The sequence below is a fragment of the Primulina tabacum genome, chromosome 14 (genome assembly GCF_025594145.1).
Source record: "Primulina tabacum isolate GXHZ01 chromosome 14, ASM2559414v2, whole genome shotgun sequence".
Classification (NCBI taxonomy): domain Eukaryota; kingdom Viridiplantae; phylum Streptophyta; class Magnoliopsida; order Lamiales; family Gesneriaceae; genus Primulina; species Primulina tabacum.
The window spans coordinates 20,955,724-20,977,167 of record NC_134563.1 but is presented as its reverse complement, the minus strand read 5'-3'; the positions used below and the strand labels follow the sequence as shown (position 1 = coordinate 20,977,167).

The following is a 21,444-nucleotide window of genomic DNA, read 5'->3' as shown; positions in this document are numbered from 1 at the left end:
CATCAAGGATAACATAGATTGCTACAATTCATATATTTAAAACATTTCTACAAAACTTGAAACGTTTGCTACTTTTTTTTTAAATCATAAACTCAAAAATTACTAATTTAAAATAACTTAACATTTCCATAAATCGTAATAATTTAACATTCGAAATCTCAAGTGCATAAATATCCATAAATCTTCAACTAACCAAAAATTCTACGTCGATATTTAAAAAGATCAACTAACAATAAAAAAAAAGCATAAAATGTCTCTAATAAAATCATTAACGATAATCTTTTAAATTTTTTATCTATCAAGATAATGCGGAAAATAAATGTCCATCAGGTGTGTAATGCCGCATTCGATCCACTAAAGCGTCAGCGTCTCCTCATATCATCAAATCCTACAATATTCAAACATAGTGAGTCTAATAACTCAGCACGTTCTAAACATGAGTAGCAAATAATACATATACAATCACAAGCATAAAAATCATAATTTTATTTAAAATATCTTTTATGCATAAATAAATCGTAAATCGTAAAATCATTTAATCGTAAAGCTTTCAATCTTTTATCATTTTGGATGGAGTTTGATCCTTGAAAGTGACTAGCATTTTAGCCTCTGGTCGACTGATCAGTCTTTAGCTCCACATGGTCCTATGGGTACGGGCACTAGGCACCGCCATGAAAATACGATCGTCGGGCTCTCTCTGGCGCATTTTCCCGTAAATGGGCTCCTCTCTAGGACATTTTCCCTCACGACATTTCCATAAAATTGTAAGTTCACCGTTCCTTCTTAAAACGGATTCACCCCATATCCTTTATCCCATTTTACAGTCAATTCACATTCGTCAAAATATATTTTTTTTCTTTTTAAAGCATAAAATATCATGACTTTCTAAAATAGCATTTTTAACTGTAAAAATTGCACAGACTTACTACAAATCATAAAATATTATATTTTCATAAAAATCATCATTTTATATCATTTAATATGCGTTATGACTCTTCGGGACGCTGCCAACCTTTTTCGTATTACCCAAGTGTAAAATGACCGTTTTGCCCCTAGACATAATATTTCTCGATTTTGACATTTTCTTACTTTTATTGACATGGGCTTATCCCAAATAATTATTAAAGCTTAAATATAATTTTTTTATTATTTTATTTAGCTTAAATTCATGGGTTTTGATTTAATTTTCTATTTAATTATTTGTGAGGCGTTTAATTCCCGAATTAATTCAAACATTATTATTTTCTTCCCAAATTTTAACCGTAGACTTTTTATTACCTAAACTACCCTTGTGAGCCATGAAACACCCCGTGGACTCATGGTTCGAAACGTATCCCCTTAAATTCAAAATTTGACCCTTGCATGAACCCAGCGAGCCAACTCCTATTTTTGTCGAGCCTCGCCCGAACCACCTTGAGCCAAACTCTAGCCAACCCATCTAGGGACCCTAATGACCAACCCCAAGCCATTAAACAACCATTTTCCACGTACAATACCTCCTGCCCCTATACCCAAGCTGCGCATGGTGTCTCCTAGGCTCACTAGGACCCCTATCCCACGTAAGAACCTTCTTGCTACTTAACCACCAAATCTCTCAGACCCTCACTGCATGCCCCCTTAAGAGCATGGGCTAATCTTTTCGTCGGGGTTTCTACCCAGGCCATCACCGAGTCCAGCCCTTCCTAACCCTCACTGGACCATCCTATGGCACCGTCTAGATCACCTAGCCCCGCCCCATACTGAGCCGCAGCCCCGCCTTGGCCCCCTTCTCATACGCGTTTGGGGAAGAGTCCTAGTTTACTAGGACTCTTCCCTAGCTGCAAAATTCCAGCCCTAGCCATGCTAGGACTCTTCATAGGGTCAAACCACACTCTGCCTAGGCCCTTACACAAGCCCTAGCCGAGCCCAAGCTTGGTTCCCGTCAAGCTGCACCCTTGGTTAAGGATGCATGCATTTGGCTCTAAAAAAAACTAGGCAATTCTCCCTTGATCATGCGCACTCTAGCCTTCGTTTTATCACCTTAGCGACTCTTTTCTCGTCCCTTACACATCTCCTAATGGCAGCGTGTCCTTAGGAACATAGCGTTTTTCAAACAAGCATAAAATCGTCATAATTTTTGAAAATAATTGTTCTATCGTATAAATAATCGAACACAAGTATTTTTCATGAAAAAATAATAAAAAGGTACAAAATATGATTTGAATGTTGCGTAGAAGGGTTAGAAAACGTGTCATTGCGTTTAAAACGCTCGAATATTCAATAGATAGCGAGGGTGCGAAGATGGACGACCGGGTGACGAAGAACCCTAGCTTTTCCTCCTTGATAAATTTCAAAATTTGGGTGTGTGCTAGTGTGTGAATTTCAAATGGTACATGTTGCTTAGAAGCCTAGGTAACTAATTTATAGATTTTAATTTGTATGTTAATGGACTTAGGTTTTGGGCCTCCAAGTATAGGAGCAATTGGGCCTAGTCAATTTAATTAAATTGGGCCCTAAAAACTCTTATTTAATTAAAACATTAAATTTTATAAAAATTATTTCCAGAAAATAATATTTTTGATCTTTTAAAAACTCATCGTTTTCCCAAACCCGGCTTCCCAGGTAAAATCGTGCTCGTCTCGTAAAATAATTCGAAATCTAAAATTTTTTGAAAAATTTAATCATTTTTAATCATATTAAGAAGCCTTGAAAATATTTAATGAAAAATATTTATTCTTGTCTTGGTCGTCCCCGGTCTTCTTTCCCCATCCTATTATCGAATATTCGGATAAAATCCTTCAATTTCATGAAATAATGCCATATAATCATTTGATCATGCCATCATACTTTTAATCACATAATATGCATCAAGTAAGCATTAATTAAATAAAACAATTGAGCAATTTAAATAATTTGCATGCATGTGGTTTATGTAGGTTGATTTTTTGGACATTACAAAACCAACTTATAAGTCACAGAAATCGAAATAACAGAGAGTAACACAGAGTGATACAAATCATATCTCCCTCATTTTTTATCAAAAAATTACGAATTTACTAACAAATCTAAGGTAACACAGAGTGATACAATTCATATGTTGAAAATGTTTCCAGAAAACCAACTTCTAAGTTGCAGAAATCAAAATACAGCGGGTGACAGGTTTTGTGACACATAAATTTCTCAATTTGTGCAATTTTACGATAAAAATCATATCTCCCTCATTTATTATCATAAAATTACGAATTTTCTATCAATCGGGTATTACAAAGTACTATAAATCATATGTTGAGACATTTCCAGAAAAAAGACCTATTGATAGACGTGGTTTTTACATTTTTTATTGCATTAGTTTGTGTGTGTTTGCATTGTGCATGCGTACATTTCATTTATATTTTGTTCATTTTAGAGTAAACATGTGCATTTGATCATGTCTCACTTGTGTGTGACAAATTTGCAAGAAAAATGACCGGAAAACCGAATCTGGAGCAAAGTACGCAAACCAAGAAGAAAATGGCAGAAAGGCTGGCGCCCGAGCAGTAGAAAATTACTGCCCGGGCGCGAGAGGTGAATAGCTAAGATGATGTCCAGAAAGTATGGCGCTCGGGCGGTAATTTTCTACCGCCCGGGCGCGAGATTTAATTTCCGAAGAGCCAACTTACAGAAGAATCGGCGCTCAGGCGGTAATTTTCTACCGCCCGAGCGCGAATGCCGCCTTCCTCAAGAAATATTACAGAAGATGTGGCGCTCGGGCGGTAATTTTCTACCGCCCGAGCGCCACCTATTTTTGGAAAAATATCTTTGCCGATTACTTACCTTAGTCTTGGGATATGGATGATATGGGAAGGATTGGGGGACGTTTTTGATGGATTCAGAATTCATTGGAGCTGCCGCCACAAGCTTGAAGAGGGTTTTTGCGCTTGGATTGAAGATTCGAAGATTTCCGGGCGTCGTTCCTTGCATTTTCGTCTAGCCTAGTATTTCTAATTGAGTTTTCATCTTTTAAACTCTGTTTTGTTTATTTGTAATATGAATTCGAGTAGCTAAACCTTTAATATTTGTTGGGATTTAAAGGGATCCTACCTCAAACTTTGATATAATTAATTTACGTATCGATTTCTGATTTATTCTTGATTATACTATTGTTTTATCGTGTTGTTAAAGCGTAGCTAACTTTGATAACAATTTTATATTGCGAGTGAGTTCGAGAGAATAACTTGTGATAGGAACAAGTAGTATAATCCGTGGATCTACAATTTACATAGATATATGAAATTGGATACGCTCCGATAGTTATAGTCCTAAGGGTCGAAAACTAGGGGATTTCATAGATCGACATGCAATTCGCTCTTGATAAATAATTAAAGACATTTAATTACTTCATTGAGTAGAATTAGTTTGGCATATCTCGAGAGAGTGTGTTCAATTGAATAGAAATTCTTGTCGAAAGCATACAGTCACGATCGAACGAATTAATTAATTAACGAGGGGTAGGTGAACCAATATTCCCAACAAATTCATTTCTCATTGAATTTTAATCAACCATTTTTAATATCATATTTCATTGTTTAATTATTGAATCTTTTTATTTGCATGTTTATTTGATCCGAGTAGTAATAATCAATCAACCAATTTTCGTTGCTAAAGATTTAATAACTGAAAATAATAATTGTCAAACACAGTCTTCAGTGGAACGATACTCGTACTCACGTACATTATACTATTACTTGACATCGTGCACTTGCGATTAATTTTTGAGCATACAAAATCATATTTTATTAAAGATTTCACATTGCAAGTTTTGCCCGATCAAGTTTATGGCGCCGTTGCCGGGGACTGTTAATTCACTATTTTATTTTTAGTTATTTTCTTTAGCATTGCTTCATTTTATTAAATTAACACTTCATATTCTGTTACAGATATCTCGTCCAGTGCATGCCAAAGTCACTTGACATGGAGCTTGAGCAGTTTTACCCTGAAATTGAAAGAACTTTTCGCAGGAGAAGACAGCAACAGAGACTGAAAGAACTGATGGAGAGGCACGAGAACGATCATGAGGAGGAACACCATGATGCTAGATATGTGGAGATGCCACGCCGCATACCGATGGTGGAGTATGCCCAACCTTCTTTGGATGGAGCACGCCCCAGCATTGTGAGGCCGATTGTGCGGGCTAACCACTTCAAAATCAAACCAGCTATAATTCATATGATTCATAACACAGTCTAGTTTGGAGGATCTGCAGTAGATGACCCAAACACGCACATCGCAGATTTTCTTGAAATTTGCGACACTTTTAAATTTAATGGAGTTTCTGATGATGCTGTTAGGTTGCGGTTATTTTCTTTCTCCCTACGTGATAAAGCTAAAGCATGGTTGAATTGTTTGCCTTTAGGTTCGATCACCACATGGGAGGACATGGCGAAAGCGTTTCTAATTAAATACTTTACTCCATCTAAGACCATGAAGCTGCGGGCAGACATTACCACATTTTCTCAATTCGAGCAGGAGTCCTTATATGAGGCATGAGAGCACTTCAAAGATTTATTAAGAAGATGTCCTCATCACGAACTTCCACTTGGGTTAGTGGTTCAAACCTTTTACTATGGCTTGCTTACTCCTAATCGTACTATGATAGATGCTGCTGCTTGTGGGAGCCTGTTGAGAAAAACTGCTGAGGAAGGATACGAGTTACTGGAGGAGATGGCTGCTAGCAGCTATCATCCTCAATCTGAAAGTAACAACCAGCGAAGGAGTGGAGGAGTTCACCAGGTAACTGACCTTTCTGCTATTACTGCACAACTTGATGTCTTGAACATGAAACTGGACGGGTTGAATATGGGTGGCACGGCTATGCGTCTTCAAGAGATATTTTGTGAAAAATGTGGAGGAGAACACTATGTTAAGGACTGTCAAGACAGTGGTCCTTTCTATGTGCCAGAAGGGGCACCTGTAAACCAAGTGGGAGTCCAAAATCGTCCAAGGAATGATCCGTACTCAAACACTTATAATCCTTGATGGAGGCAACATCCCAAATTCTCATGGGGTGGTCAAAGCAGTCAGAATTGACCACAAGGAGGACAACCATACGGGAAACAACCAATGTACAGATCTGATCATCCTAGGAAAGAAAAGTCCAACCTAGAGCAGATGATGTCTAAGTTTATCTCGTCCACTGAAACTAGACTCCAAAATCAAGATGCGTCAATAAAGGGGCTAGAAAATCAAATTGGACAGTTAGCGAAGATGATAGCAAGTAGAGAACCAGGCACCTTGCCAAGCAACACCGAAACCAATCCAAAAGAGCAAGTGAAGGCCATTGAGTTGAAGAGTGGAAAAATTTTAGAGTCAAGAGAAAAAGAAAAAAATCAAGTGCCGGATGAACTGACTGAGACATCTAAAGGTAAGTCTTCTAACTCTACACTAGCACCCACTGCAAAATCTAAATTTGTTATACCTCCCCATTTTCCTGCAGCACTGAAAAAAGCAAAACTTGATGTACAATTCGGTAAGTTTCTTGAGGTATTTAAAAAATTGCATATCAATATTCCTTTTGCCGATGCCTTGATGCAAATGTCTAGTTATGCTAAATTTTTGAAAGACATATTAGCTAATAAGAGGAAGTTGGAGGATCACATGACGGCGAACTTAACTGAAAATTGCTCTGCTTTGGTGCAAAACAAAATACCACCGAAACTAAAAGACCCAGGGAGTTTTTCTATTCCTTGCATGATTTGGGATGTTGTTTTTCACAAAGCTTTGTGTGATCTTGGTGCAAGTATTAATCTCATGCCTTTATCTGTATTCAGGAAACTCGGATTAGGAGAGCCTAAGCCAACCAGGATGTCTTTACAACTAGCTGATAGATCTGTCAAGTATCCACGAGGAGTGATTGAGGATGTGCTAGTGAAAGTGGACAAATTTATTTTTCCTGCAGATTTCGTGGTGCTCGACATAGAGGAGGATGTGGAAATGCCTTTGATTTTGGGGAGACCATTCCTTGCAACTGGCAAGGCCCTGATTGATGTTCAAGAAGGGAAGTTGAGATTAAGAGTGGGGGAGGAAGAGATTACATTTGATGTTTTTAATGCACTTAAGCACGCACTGCAGTCTGATAGTTGTTATAGAATTGATGCTTTTGATGCTCTTGTGTCCAACTATGTGCAAGGTGCTATTGGAGATCCTTTGGAAGCCACTCTCACTACTGAACTGAGAGATGATGAATTGGACAAAGGGAGAGCCGAAATAGTGGCATACCTCAATGCCAACCAGCCATGGAAGAGGCCAATAAGGATGAGATTAGAGGACTTGGGAGATCGAAGAGACTTGATCCCTCAAAAGTCAAGCCTGGAGGCGCCACCGACGCTTGAGCTCAAACAATTGCCTCCACACCTAAAGTACATATACTTAGGTGAGAATAACACTTTACCTGTCATTATTTCTGCTGCTCTGACAGATGGGATGGAGGACAAACTGTTGGAGGTTTTGAAAGCGCACAAGAGTGCTTTTGCGTGGAAGGTGGCAGACATAAAAGGGATCAACCCATCAGTCTGCATGCACAAGATCTTGATGGAAGACGAGTACTCACCTCTTGTGCAACCTCAGAGAAGATTAAATCCAAAGATGCAAGAGGTAGTAAAAGCAGAGACTATCAAACTCCTTGATGCAAGTATTATCTATCTTATATCTGATAGTGCATGGGTAAGTCCTGTTCAGTGTGTGCCAAAAAAAGGTGGGATTAATGTGATCACAAATGAAAAAAATGAATTAATACCCACTAGGACAATTACGGGATGGCGAGTTTGTATTGATTATAGCAAGTTGAATGATGCCACCCGTAAGGACCACTTTCCCCTTCCTTTTATTGATCAAATGTTGGAGAGACTAGCGGGGCATGAGTTTTACTGTTTTCTAGATGGGTATTCGGGGTATAATCAAATCACTATTGCACCTGAGGACCAAGAGAAAACCACTTTCACTTGTCCTTATGGAACTTTTGCTTTCCGCCGTATGCCTTTTGGCCTTTGTAATGCCCCTGCTACGTTTCAACGTTGCATGACTGCTATATTCCATGATATGATTGAAACCTTTCTTGAAATATTTATGGATGACTTTTCTATCTTTGGTGCAACGTTTGATGAGTGTTTTCAGAATTTGAGAACCGTGTTGAGGAGATGCGAGGAGACGAATTTGGTGCTGAATTGGGAAAAGTGTCATTTCATGGTACAAGAGGGAATTGTTTTAGGGCACAAGGTTTCGGAAGAAGGGATTGAGGTGGACAAAGCTAAAATAGAAATCATAAAGAACCTACCACCACCAGCCTCAGTCAAGGGAGCTAGAAGTTTTCTATGCCACGCCGGTTTTTATAGGCGGTTTATCAAAGAATTTTCAAAAATTTCAAAATCTCTATCTTTCTTACTTATGAAAGATGTGCCTTTTAATTTAATTCTGATTGTTTATAGGCGTACGAGGATTTGAAGGAGCGCTTGGTGACGGCTCCTGTCTTGGTGGCACAAGATTGGGATCTGCTCTTCGAGATCATGTGCGATGCCAGTGATACTGCGGTGGGGGCTGTGCTTGGCCAGCATCTAAACAAGGTATTTCATACAATTTACTACGCAAGTAAGACCTTGACGAGGCTCAATTGAATTATGCAACAACTGAAAAGGAATTGCTTGCAGTAGTATTTGCGCTTGACAAATTTCACTCGTACCTTGTTTTGTCCAAAGTAATTGTTTACACAGATCACTCGGCATTAAAATATTAACTTGCTAAAAAGATGCAAAGCCACGCTTACTTTCGCTGGATTTTATTGTTGCAAGAATTTGATTTAGAAATAAAAGATAAGAAAGGTGTCGAGAATGTGGTAGCGGATCACTTGTCTAGGTTGGAGCTGATTAGTAATGACTGTATAGATTAGGCTATTGATGATTGGTTTCCTGATGAGCAACTGTTTGAGGTGAAACATTGTCCTTGGTATGCCAATTTTGCTAAATTTCTTGTCACAGACACACCTCCACCAAATATATCGTTTCACCAATGAAAGAAATTTTTTTCTGACGTGAAGTATTATTTTTGGGAGGAACCGTTTTAGTTTAAGATTTGTGCAGATGCCATGATAAGAAGGTGTGTTGCAGAGGAAGAGTTTGGTCAAATTCTCCACAATTGCCATGACCGTGAGGTAGGTGGTCATTTAGGACCAACAAGGACGGCATCGAAGGTACTTGAATGTGTCTTTTATTGGCCAACCCTTTTTAAAGATGCTCGTTCATATGTGCTAGCATGTGATAAATGCCAGCGGACAGGTAACATCTCTAACCGTCATGAAATGCCATTGAATAACATCATAGAGTGTGAGGTTTTTGATGTGTGGGGGATCGACTTCATGGGACCGTTTCCCAGCTCGCTCACGAAAAAGTATATTTTGGTGCCAGGTTGACTATGTGTCTAAGTGGGTAGAGGCAGAATCATATGCCACTAATGATGCTCAAGTGGTCCTGAAATTTTTAAAGAAAAATATTTTTAATCAGGTTTGGGACACCAAGAGCAATCATTAGTGATGGTGGCACCCATTTTTGCAACAAATTATTTGAAAATCTTTTGAGCAAATACGGTGTCACACATAAGATCTCTACCCCTTATCACCCCCAGACGAGTGGTCAAGTGGAAGTTTCTAACCGATAGATCAAGCGGATTTTAGAGAAAGTGGTAAGTGTGAGTCGGTAGGACTGGTCTATGAGGTTAGATGATGCTCTTTGGGCATATAGGATTGCTTTTAAAACACCTATAGGCACTACACCATATAGGTTGTTGTTTGGTAAAGCATGTCATTGACCTGTAGAGTTATAGCATCGAGCATAATGGGACACAAAAGCATTGAACTTTAATTTTACTGATGCAGGTGAACGACGTCTACTGCAACTGGATCAGTTGGAGGAATTCCGAAACCTGGCATATGATCTTGCACTGTCATACAAGGAGAAAACAAAGAAGGCTCACGACAAGCGGACCGTCGAGAGGGACTTCAAGGAAGGTGAAAACGTCCTGATCTACAACTCACGGTTGCGACTGTTTCCCGGAAAGTTGAAGTCGCGATGGTCTGGTCCATTCGTGATTTCCAAAGTTTACCCATCGTGGGCTGTAGAATTGAAAGACGGAAAGGATGGGACATTTACGGTCAATGCACAGCGGCTAAAGCACTACATGAGTGGCATAATTGAGCCACAACTTGGAATCACCCGGTTCCAAGACAATCCGAACTGAGACTGACCGACAGTCAAGCTTTCGAATATAAATTGAGAACTACCTCTCTCCCCCTTATCTTGCATTTAATTTCGATGTTTTGTTTATGTTAGTTATGTTTTATTTATTTTTATTGTTATTGTTTTGTCTTCATTTTTTTTCTTTTTTGCCGCCGGAGTGCCACCACCGGAGCACGATGAGGAGGAGCCTTGATCAGGGGAGTTCACTGTTTCCCCTTCTTTACATTTTTATTGTCTATTGCATTAATTTTTTTTTCTAATTGTTGTTGCATTCGTGCTTTATTTTTGCATTTGTTTTTGTGTCCCCTTTCGTGTTTGCATTTTTGGGTTTCGGTTTTTTGTGCAATGGGGACATTGCACACCTTTAGTATGAGGGGGTCGTTTTTCGTAGTTGTCTTGCATGAGTGTCAGATGATGGTGAAACTAGTAAATTGGTAGCCAATGATGATTGTGGGATAAATGAACTGCATGTTGCTTAGTCTTATCACTCGTTATGTGTGGGGCCCCGAGTCCGACATCTAATACGAATAATTATAAATGTAACAAACCAAACGATTTAGTAAAATATATAATTTGTTGTTCACAAACTGACATAAACATCTTCAAAATAATTTAAAGGTCTAAAATTTTGAATATAAGTTTCAACATGCCAAAATAAACTAGTGGCAAAATTAATCCAAACATCATCAAATAACTCCTAAGACTCGAGAATCCCACTCTAACTCGTATCTCCTCGCCTGGAGCTGGACACTGGCATCCCAAGCCTCGCCTCACCTACCATCAAGCACATGAAAACAAGAGGTACCGGACATGCCGGTGAGTATAAACCCAATATGATACAATCAATAACATATGAGAATTAAATTTTCAAATAGTTCATATAAATTCATAAAGATGCAATATAATGCAATGTATGATCAGAAGCTGTGGGCTGTCAATAAATCTCAAGATCAAGTGAATCATCTGGTCATAGGATACCAAAGGAAAGAGAATCCCCCAGCAACATCCACCGACTCATCCGCTCGGGGTGGGTTGCTGTGTTCTACAATCCCAGGACTATGGTGCGCCTATAGAGAGTATTTAGGCCATAGCAGTGACCTCCGCGTACACTATGCCTACTCAACTATAGTCCCATACGTCCAACAAATCAATAAGTCAAGGCGACCTCCGCCATATCAAATCTGAATAGAAAAGTGGCTCAATATGCAATGCAATGATGCATTTCAATCTCATCAAGTCAATATCATAATAAGCTCATCTCAAAAGATCAATCATCAACAAATCACAAGTAATTCATCAAGCCATCAAATTTTCAATTTAAAATAAAAATGATACTTTTACCTCGTATGTTACCGACCGTAACATACCTTTCAAATATTATCAACAAGAGATCAAAATATATGGTTGAGAAGTCTTGAACCTCTGAATTCTACTATAACTGAAGAACTTTGATCGTCTATCAAAACAGAATAGTTTCTGTTCAAAATTCATAATTAATTCAATACTACTTCAAATCAAGATCCGCAAATTAGATATTCAAGAAAACTCAAATCCCAACAATTGCGTAAAGAATGAATCCGTATCATTTCTTAACCGTAATATTCCATAAAAACATTCATTGAATCATTTTATCAAACACATGGCGTGCGTGCTAAAGAGTTAGCTCCTTTACTTTGCCTTTGTCTTCAATTCCATTTCTTTTCAAAATAACAATACATACAATATACATAATCAATAATTTAAAGGAGCTAAAATCAATTGAATCTTCATTTATCATAAACATAACTCATGAGATGCATTCCAAGGAAGAATCTACTTACATCCAAATAGAGATACACTAGTCTTGGCACTTGGTGATGATTCTACAAGATCAAACCATAATAGAATCCATTAATATCATTTTCTTAAGGTTTCAATCCCCCGTAAGTTGAAAACTTACCAATACAAACTTACAACTCAAGGAATCCAAGAACAAGACAAAGTAATAACTTACCTTGATCTTTCTATTAGCGTAGATGAAGATACCAATTTGGATTGAAGGAATAAATCAAGAGATGATAGGAGGGAAAGAAGAAAAATGGAAGAACCCTAGCTTCTAACCAATGAAGAGAAATGAGGATGAGAAGAAATGATACAAAAATCATTCCCCAATCTAATATATGCCATCCTAACCTCAAAACACGTTTTTGAGTATGTTGCAGGGCGCGGTGGCGCGTGATTTGGTGCTGCTGCGTGTCCCATACTGCCCAACACCAAAAGTTTCAGCACCGGGCGCGCTAGGGCGCCGGATCCTACGTGGCGCGCGGAATTTTGCCAAAAACGCATTTTTAACGTCCTAATTTGCAAAAGTGGTCGACATGAAAGTTGTAGCCCTATGTCTTGATTGCATCTCCCATTGGCCTCATGTCATTTGGAGGTCTGAGTAAAATGTTATGCTCAATCTCCCAACATGTGAGTGCAGGAACGACGATACACATGACACACTTCGGGCCACTTTTGTCTCGTCTTCCCTAATGATTTGACCAAAACTCAAGACATGAAAGTTATAGCTTTATGTCTTATCTTTCTAATGAAAGTGGCCTCACATCAATTGGATCAATATACAAAACATTATGCTAAAAACCAAAACTACTGCCACATTTTTCATACCGTTTTTGCACTTCCATTACCTATTTAGCTCAAATTCAACCTTTGATTCTACCCATCCATTATCTATTCATTCTATAACATTCATTACCATTCATACCATAACGTAAATCCATAAACCATCACAACTACTGCCACAATTTTTTTTTTCAAAATTCAGGCATTACAATTCCTCCCCTCTAAAAATAGATTTCGTCCTCGAAATCAATCATCTATTTCAAGTCTAACATGTAATGATCAATATTGAAAATAAAACCGAGAATAAAAGCGTACTTCATTTGAATAACTCTGGATATTTATGTCTCATTTTATCTTCTAATTCCCAAGTTGCCTCTTCGACACTATGTCTGTTCCACTGTACTTTAATCAACACTATCAATTTATTTCTGAGTTACTTATCTTTTATGTCTAGAATTTGAATCGGTCTCTCAATGTAGCTCAAATTCTGATCTAACTCAACCTCATCGGGTGGAAGTACATGAGAAAGATCTGGATTATATTTCCTCAACATAGACACATGAAAAATGAACACCTGATAATGCAGGCGGAAGAGCTAATCTATAAGCCAAATCACCAACACGTTCCAAAATCTCATACGGACCTACGAATCTCGCTGATAATTTTCCTTTCTTTCCAAATCTAACTGTACAACGGAAAGGAGATATTTTCAGAAAATCTCTGTCACCTTTCTCAAAAATCAATGGTCGTCTCCTGATGTTCGCATACTTAACCTGCCTATCCTGAGCAGCTCGCATACGACTCTGAATCAATTTCACCTTCTCTGTCATATCTCTTATCATACCAGGTCCTACAATTGGTGCTTCAGCTAAATCGTCCCAATACAAAGGAGATCGACACTTCCTACCTTATAGTGCTTCAAATGGTTACATTCCAATGCTCACTTGATAACTGTTGTTATAAGAAAACTCGACAAGTGGTAATGAATCCTGTCAACCAATACCAAAATCCATCACTAAACCTCTCAGCATATCCTCTAATGTCAGAATAGTACATTCTGACTGTCCGTCTGTCTGAGGATGATATGCTGTACTCAAATGCAAACGAGTACCAAGGGCCTCTTGTAAACTCTACCAAAAATGAGAAGAAAATCTGGGATCACGATCTGATACAATGGACTTAGGCACACCATGCAATCTCAAAACTTCTCTGATGTACAATCTGGTCATCTGATCATGCCTATATGTCATCTGATAAGGAATAAAACATGAAAACTTGGTTAATATGTCAACGATAACCCAAATTGCATCGCAACCCCTCGACGACCTCGGCAATTTCATGATAAAGTCCATGGTGATATGGTCCCACTTCCATTCTGGAACTTTAAGGCTATGCAAAAGACCTCCTGGTCTCTTTCTTTCTGCTTTCACTTGTTGACAATTCAAACAACGAGATACAAATTCTGCTATGTCAGATTTCATTCTTTTCCACCAAAATTGTTTCTTCAGGTCATGGTACATCTTTTTACTTCCAGGGTGTACACTGAACTTACTGCAATGAGCATCCCGCAAAATCTGTATCCTCAACTCTGAAATATTAGGAACTACAATACGATCATTCACAAACAAAATACACTCATTATTGACCTGAAATTCTGATCGATGTCCTGATCTGAAGAGTTCAACTAATTTCTGAATGCTTTGATCTAACTTTTGGGCCTCTTTAATTTTGACAAACAACTCGGGCTCTGCCTGAATCATAAATACTCTTACAGATTGAGTATCTACCACAAAATCCAAATCAGAAAGACAACATTCTTCAACTAGATCAGATACTGCTAGTGATCAAGGACATATTGCATACTTTTCTGCTCAAAGCATCGGCTGCCTGCATTCGACTTGCCTGGATAATATTTTATCTCGCAATCATAGTCTTTCAACAAGTCTAACCAACGTCTCTGTCTCATGTTCAGCTCCGCTTGTGAAAAGATATATTTCAAACTCTTATGATCAGTGAATATCTCAAATTTCTCCCCATACAAGTAGTAACGCCTAATCTTTAAGGCACAAACCACTGCTGCTAGTTCCAAGTCATGCACGGGATATCTAGACTCATGTGGCTTCAACTGTCTTGAAGCATAGGCAACCACACGACCATGTTGCATTAATACACAACCCAGTCCTTGATGTGAAGCATCAGTGTGCACTGTAAATCCTCCTACACCTGATGGGATTGTCAGAACTGGAGCACTAGTCAATCTCTGCTTAAGTTCAACAAAACTAGCCTCACATGTCGGTGACCAAATGAATGGTACATTCTTTTGTGTCAGCTGGGTAATTGGCCTCACAATCTGTGAGAATCCTTCAATAAATCTGCGATAATATCCTGCCAAACCCATAAAACTACGCACCTCAGGAACTGATGTCGGTCTACACCAATTGATGACTGCCTCAACTTTACTCGGATCAACTGATATACCAGCACTTGAAATCACATATCCAAGGAAAACCACTCTATCCAACCAAAACTCGCATTTGGATAATTTAGCATACAACTTTTCAGTTCTCAAAATTTGCGAAACAGCTCTCAAGTGCTCGGCATGCTCAAATTCAGATTTTGAATAAATAAGAATATCATCAATGAAGATCACAACAAATTGATCTATATACCGTTGAAACACACGGTTCATCAAATACATAAATACCGCAGGCGCATTGGTTAACCCAAAAGGCATAACCAAAAATTCAAAATGTCCATACAGTCTTAGGCACATCTGCCTATCTAACTCTTAACTGATGATATACGGATCTTAAATCAATCTTAGAATATACTGAAGAACCCTGCAACTGGTCAAAAAGATCATCAATCATTGGCAAAGGATACTTATTCTTTACTGTGGCTTTATTCAACTATCTATAATCGACACAAAGCCTCATAGACCCGTCTTTCTTTTTCACGAATAAAACTGGAGCATCCCAAGGTGAAACACTTGGTCTTATATATCCTTTACCCAATAGATCCTCAAGTTGTTCCTTTAGTTCTTTTAGTTCAATTGGTGCCATCCTATAAGGAGCTCTAGAAATAGGCTGTGTACCTGGCATCAACTCAATGTTGAACTCAATCTCTCGGACTGAAGGAAATCCTAGAATTTCATCTGAAAATACATCTGAAAATGCACTAACAATTGTAATATCTGCCAATTTAGGTACTGACCTTGAAATATTAATTGCATAAACCAAGAAACATTCTGCTCCTTTCTGCAACAAACGAGTCATGGACGAAACAGATATCAAAGGAATCTTAGCTTGAGAACTCTTACCATAAACGTCCAGTGATCTGTCATATCAGGCCTAAACTTAACAATCTTCTGAAAACAATCTACAGTAGCCATGTATCTTGTCAACATGTCAATACCAACTATGCAGTCAAAATCAGACATCTCCAACAAAATGCAATCAAGATCAATGACATTATCCTCATAACGAAATTCATAACCACTTATCATTTCAGCTGACCTCATCACTTTGCCCAGTGGAGTAGAAATAGATAATGTAGATGATAATGGCATAGAATTTAATGAATGCAAGGAGACAAAGTGCTCAGCTATGAAAGTATGTGATGCACCAGTATCCATCAAACATTAGCAGGATAACCTGAGAGAAAACAATTACATGCAATGACATTATCTGGAGCATTATGAGCCTCATCCTCAGTGAGTGCAAAAACTCGAGCATGTTGTCTAACTGGCTGTCCTACCCTGTGGTCACCACTCTGTTTGTTCTGATATGACCGGTTTGACTGTGATAGGAATGAACTGCAGGGGTCTGACGATTCTGGTGAGATGTATGTCTCGATGATCCCCCACTCTGAGAAATATCACTGCCACGGTTAGGACACACTCGAGCATAGTGTCCCACTTGGTTACACAAGTGGCAAGCTCCCGAGACTCCTCTACACTGATCGGTATAATGTCTACCACCACACTGACCACAAGTTGGGTCTAAATAACTAGTGCTCTGAACTGAACCAGACTGTCTCAATCCACTAGAACTCGAAAAATTACTGCCATGCCTCTTAAATTGCTTGCCTCTAGCCCGAAACTGCTCTCTTATGTTGCCACTGTTACCGCCACTATTACTCCGTCTGAATTGATGTCAATACTGTGGTTGTTGGGGTCGTTGCGAATACTGGGTACTTCTCTGTCTAATGATCCCGATTTCAGCTCCCTTGGCTCGATCAAAAGCCTCAGCAAAAGTGTTAGGCCTTCCGGTATTAACCAAGGTAAATATATCAGGATTAAGCCCATTTACAAAATGATCGGCCTTAGCTTCTTCATCGGATGCTACATGAGGAGCAAATCTCAGTAAATTTGAGAACTTAGAAACATAGTCCTCAACATTCAGATTTCCCTGCTTTAAATTTGCAAACTCGGCTCCCCTATCTTTCCTGTAAGATGTAGGAAAGAAACGCTGATAAAATTCAAATTTAAAAATATCCCAGGTAACAATCGTACCTCGACCCTTTAAAGCTTTCTTGGTCATGATCCACCAACTCTTAGCAACATCCAATAACTGATGAACAACTAACTTGATTCTTCGATCATCTGGATACTCAAGAGATTCAAATAACTGATCCATATTCTCCAACCAATTGTCACACTTTAATGCATTCTCGGTACCCTTCAATATCAGTGGGTGCAAAGACTGAAATCTGGCTAACAGTATCTCCATCGGAGTCGGAGTTATATCCATCTGAGTATGAGTAGCACTGCCTTGATCTTGTGCCACTGGTATGTTCTGTCTAGGTCTACCACGACCTCTACCTCGAGTAGCCATGTCTTATATACAATAGATCAAACACATATAAAATCACAATATCATAATCATCTCAATCTTGTATCAATCATCTCTGGCTCTCGAGACTCAACAATCTCAAAAATCTCAAATAAACCTCAACAATAGAGTATTTCAATTATGATCATGTATTTCACATTATGGCATAGTGAAAATGCTAGCAAAATTATCACATGATCAAGAAATTTGAACTGACTCGATCTACCCTGTTCCCAAATATCTTACGCTCTGATACCACCTAATGTGGGGCCCCGGGTCCGATATCTAATACTAATAATTATAAATATAACAAACCAAACTGATTTAGTAAAATATATAATTTGTTGTTCACAAACTGACATAAACATCTTCAAAATAATTTAAAGGTCTCAAATTTTGAATATAACTTTCAACATGCCAAAATAAACTAGTGGCCAAATTATTCCAAACATCATCAAATAGCTCCTAAGACTCGAGAATCCCACTCTAACTCGTATCTCCTCGCCTGGAGCTGGACTCTGGAATCCCAAGCCTCGCCTCACCTACCATCAAGCACATGAAAACAAGAGGTACCGGACATGCCGGTGAGTATAAACCCAGTATGATACAATCAATAACATATGAGAATTAAATTTTCAAATAGTTCATATAAATTCATAAAGATGCAATATAATGCAATGTATTGTCACGCCCCGTATCCGAAGCGTCTGTGACATCCGGCATTGTTTAACAATTACTTGAAAACAATTAAGCCTCGTATCGAAATGCCAAAAACCAGTCTTTTTCTTAAATAAAACATTGTCATTACATTGACAATAGAATAAAAATACATCAGAGTTGCAAATGCGGAAACTGAACAAAAGGAAAATAATATCTTGATTTCTTGTATCTTGCTCATCGGCTACCATCCCCAGAAGGCTTCTTGTTCCTCCTCATTCATTTGCTTTTCATTTTAATCTGAAATTTGTAAGGGGTGAGTGTTTTGGAAAACACTCAGCAAGTGGGGGTCGATCGATTTTCCAATGATACATATAGAACTTAATCTTTAAAACATTTCTTTAACAAACTTTCAAATCTTATTACTTTTAACTCATCATAACAGAAACTAAACAAATATGAGACAGAGGTTATCAGACGATTCAGAGCAATTCAGAAACAGATCAGAACAATTCAGAACAGAACAAATCGGAACAGACAGAACACTGTTACTCATCTCATTTCCATGGTCAAATTGTCCCCAATATGTTAGTTCTCTAAGGGGTGAGGCCAGAACACGGTTTTATATCCACCGATGGGGGCCAGACAGAACATGGTTTTATACCCAACAATGGGGGCCATACAGAACATGGTTTTATACCCACCAATGGGGGCCAGACAGAATTACAATTCTCGTCCCATTTCAAATTCGAATCATAACAGTGCAACAAAGAATTCAGAGTTTAACAGACAGAACATATCAGAGTTTTAAGATATCAGAGTTTCAGACGGATTCAGCGGAACCAAAGAATTTCGAAGCATAGAAGAAAACACATAATCGATCGAGATTTTAAAAGACGAACATCATGCTGTTTTCGAAAATAAGGACACACATTCATGCATTTCATAACTTATATATTCAAGATTTAAAAATACAAACATATATACATATCAAAAACCCACTTACCGATTCTCGTACAAAGTTCCTCTCGAAAGTTGAGCAGCACTTCATCGTGATTTTAACAAATGCGATCTTCAATCGCGCAGCACTTTGATTATTCCTTTGAGCAGACTGAGACACAATTTTAGCAGCACTTCGACGTAAATTTTGATAGCCTGCACTGCAAGAATTTCCTCCTCTTCATTGCTCTCCTTTGGCCGAAATTTGAGAGTGCTTTTTGGTGTGCTTTTCTTCCAACCTTGAGGTGGTATTTATAGGAGAAAGAAAGGCTTTCCACCTAGCCATTTGGATGATTTCTTGGCCTCCAAGAATGGAGTAATGATGATCATAATGGTGGTCAAAGATATGCCAAGCACCAAGAGTCATTCCTTGCACCATAAATTTGTCCTAGCCTCTTAGCTCCTCCCTTAGCTCCTTCATTGGTTATCTCAATGGTCATTTCTTGCATACTAAGTTTGTCCAAACCTTTAACTCCTCCTTTAGCTCTCTTTTTGGCCTTTTTAGGACAAGCATGGTTGAGCTTCTTTGAGCTGAAAGATCGAGCTCATAAGCTAGGGTTTTTTTCCCCAAGAATGAATGAACTTCCTTGAGCTGAGGGTTTTAGCTTTTGAGCTGAGAGTTTCTTTTCCAAGAATCTTGGAGCTTCCTTGAGCTGAGGGATTTAGCTTGTGAGCTGAGAGTTTTCTTTTCCGAGCGACGTACCCTCAATTCTCAAGGTTTTGCATTGCCTTGGCTTCTTTTTGAGCTACTTTCTGAGCTTTTTGAGGTGCTTTGCTTCGAAAAATCCGGGATTCTCACATGTATGATCAGAAGCTGTGGGCTGTCAATAAATCTCAAGATCAAGTGAATCATCTGGTCATAGGGTACCCAAGGAAAGAGAATCCCCCCAGCAACATCCACCGACTCATCCGCTCGGGGTGGGTTGCTGTGTTCTACAATCCCAGGACTATGGTGTGCCTATAGAGAGTATTCAGGCCATAGCAGCGACCTCCGCATACACTATGCCAACTCAACTATAGCCCCATACGTCCAACAAATCAATAAGTCAAGGCGACCTCCGCCATATCAAATCTGAATAGAAAAACGGCTCAATATGCAATGCAATGATGCATTTCAATCTCATCAAGTCAATATCATAATAAGCTCATCTCAAAAGATCAATCATCAACAAATCATAAGTAATTCATCAAGCCATCGAATTTTCAATTTAAAATAAAAATGATACTTTTACCTCGTATGTTACCGACCGTAACATACCTTTCAAATATTATCAACAAGAGATCAAAATATATGGTTGAGAAGTCTTGAACCTCTGAATTCTACTATAATTGAAGAACTTTGATCATCTATCAAAACATAGTAGTTTCTGTTCAAAATTCATAATTAATTCAATACTACTTCAAATCAAGATCCGCAAATTAGATATTCAAGAAAACTCAAATCCCAACAATTGTGTAAAGAATGAATCCGTATCATTTCTTAACCGTAATATTCCATAAAAACATTCATTGAATCATTTTATCAAACACGTGGCGTGCGTGCTAAAGAGTTATCTCCTTTACTTTGCCTTTGTCTTCAATTCCATTTCTTTTCAAAATATCAATACATACAATATACATAATCAATAATTTAAAGGAGCTAAAATCAATTGAATCTTCATTTATCATAAACATAGCTCATGAGATGCATTCCAAGGAAGAATCTACTTACAACCAAATAGAGATACATTAGTCTTGGCACTTGGTGATGATTCTACAAGATCAAACCATAATAGAATCCATTAATATCATTTTCTTAAGCTTTCAATCCCCCGTAAGTTGAAAACTTACCAATACAAACTTACAACTCAAGGAATCCAAGAACAAGACAAAGTAATAACTTACCTTGATCTTTCTATTAGCGTAGATGAAGATACCAATTTGGATTGAAGGAATAAATCAAGAGATGATAGGAGGGAAAGAAGAAAAATGGAAGAACCCTAGCTTCTAATCGATGGAGAGAAATGAGGATGATAAGAAATGATACAAAAATCATTCCCCAATCTAATATATGCCATCCTAACCTCAAAACACGTTTTTGAGTATGTTTCTGGGCGCGGTGACGCGTGATTTGG

The 21,444-nt window shown here is 38.3% G+C and overlaps 1 non-coding gene across 1 annotated transcript; it reads right to left on the bottom strand.

Moving 5' to 3' along the window:
* Positions 1-5,443: 5,443 nt before the first annotated feature.
* LOC142525686 (small nucleolar RNA R71) lies at positions 5,444-5,549 on the bottom strand. Its single transcript, XR_012815136.1, has one exon. It is a non-coding gene; the product is annotated as a small nucleolar RNA R71 (small nucleolar RNA).
* Positions 5,550-21,444: the final 15,895 nt, after the last annotated feature.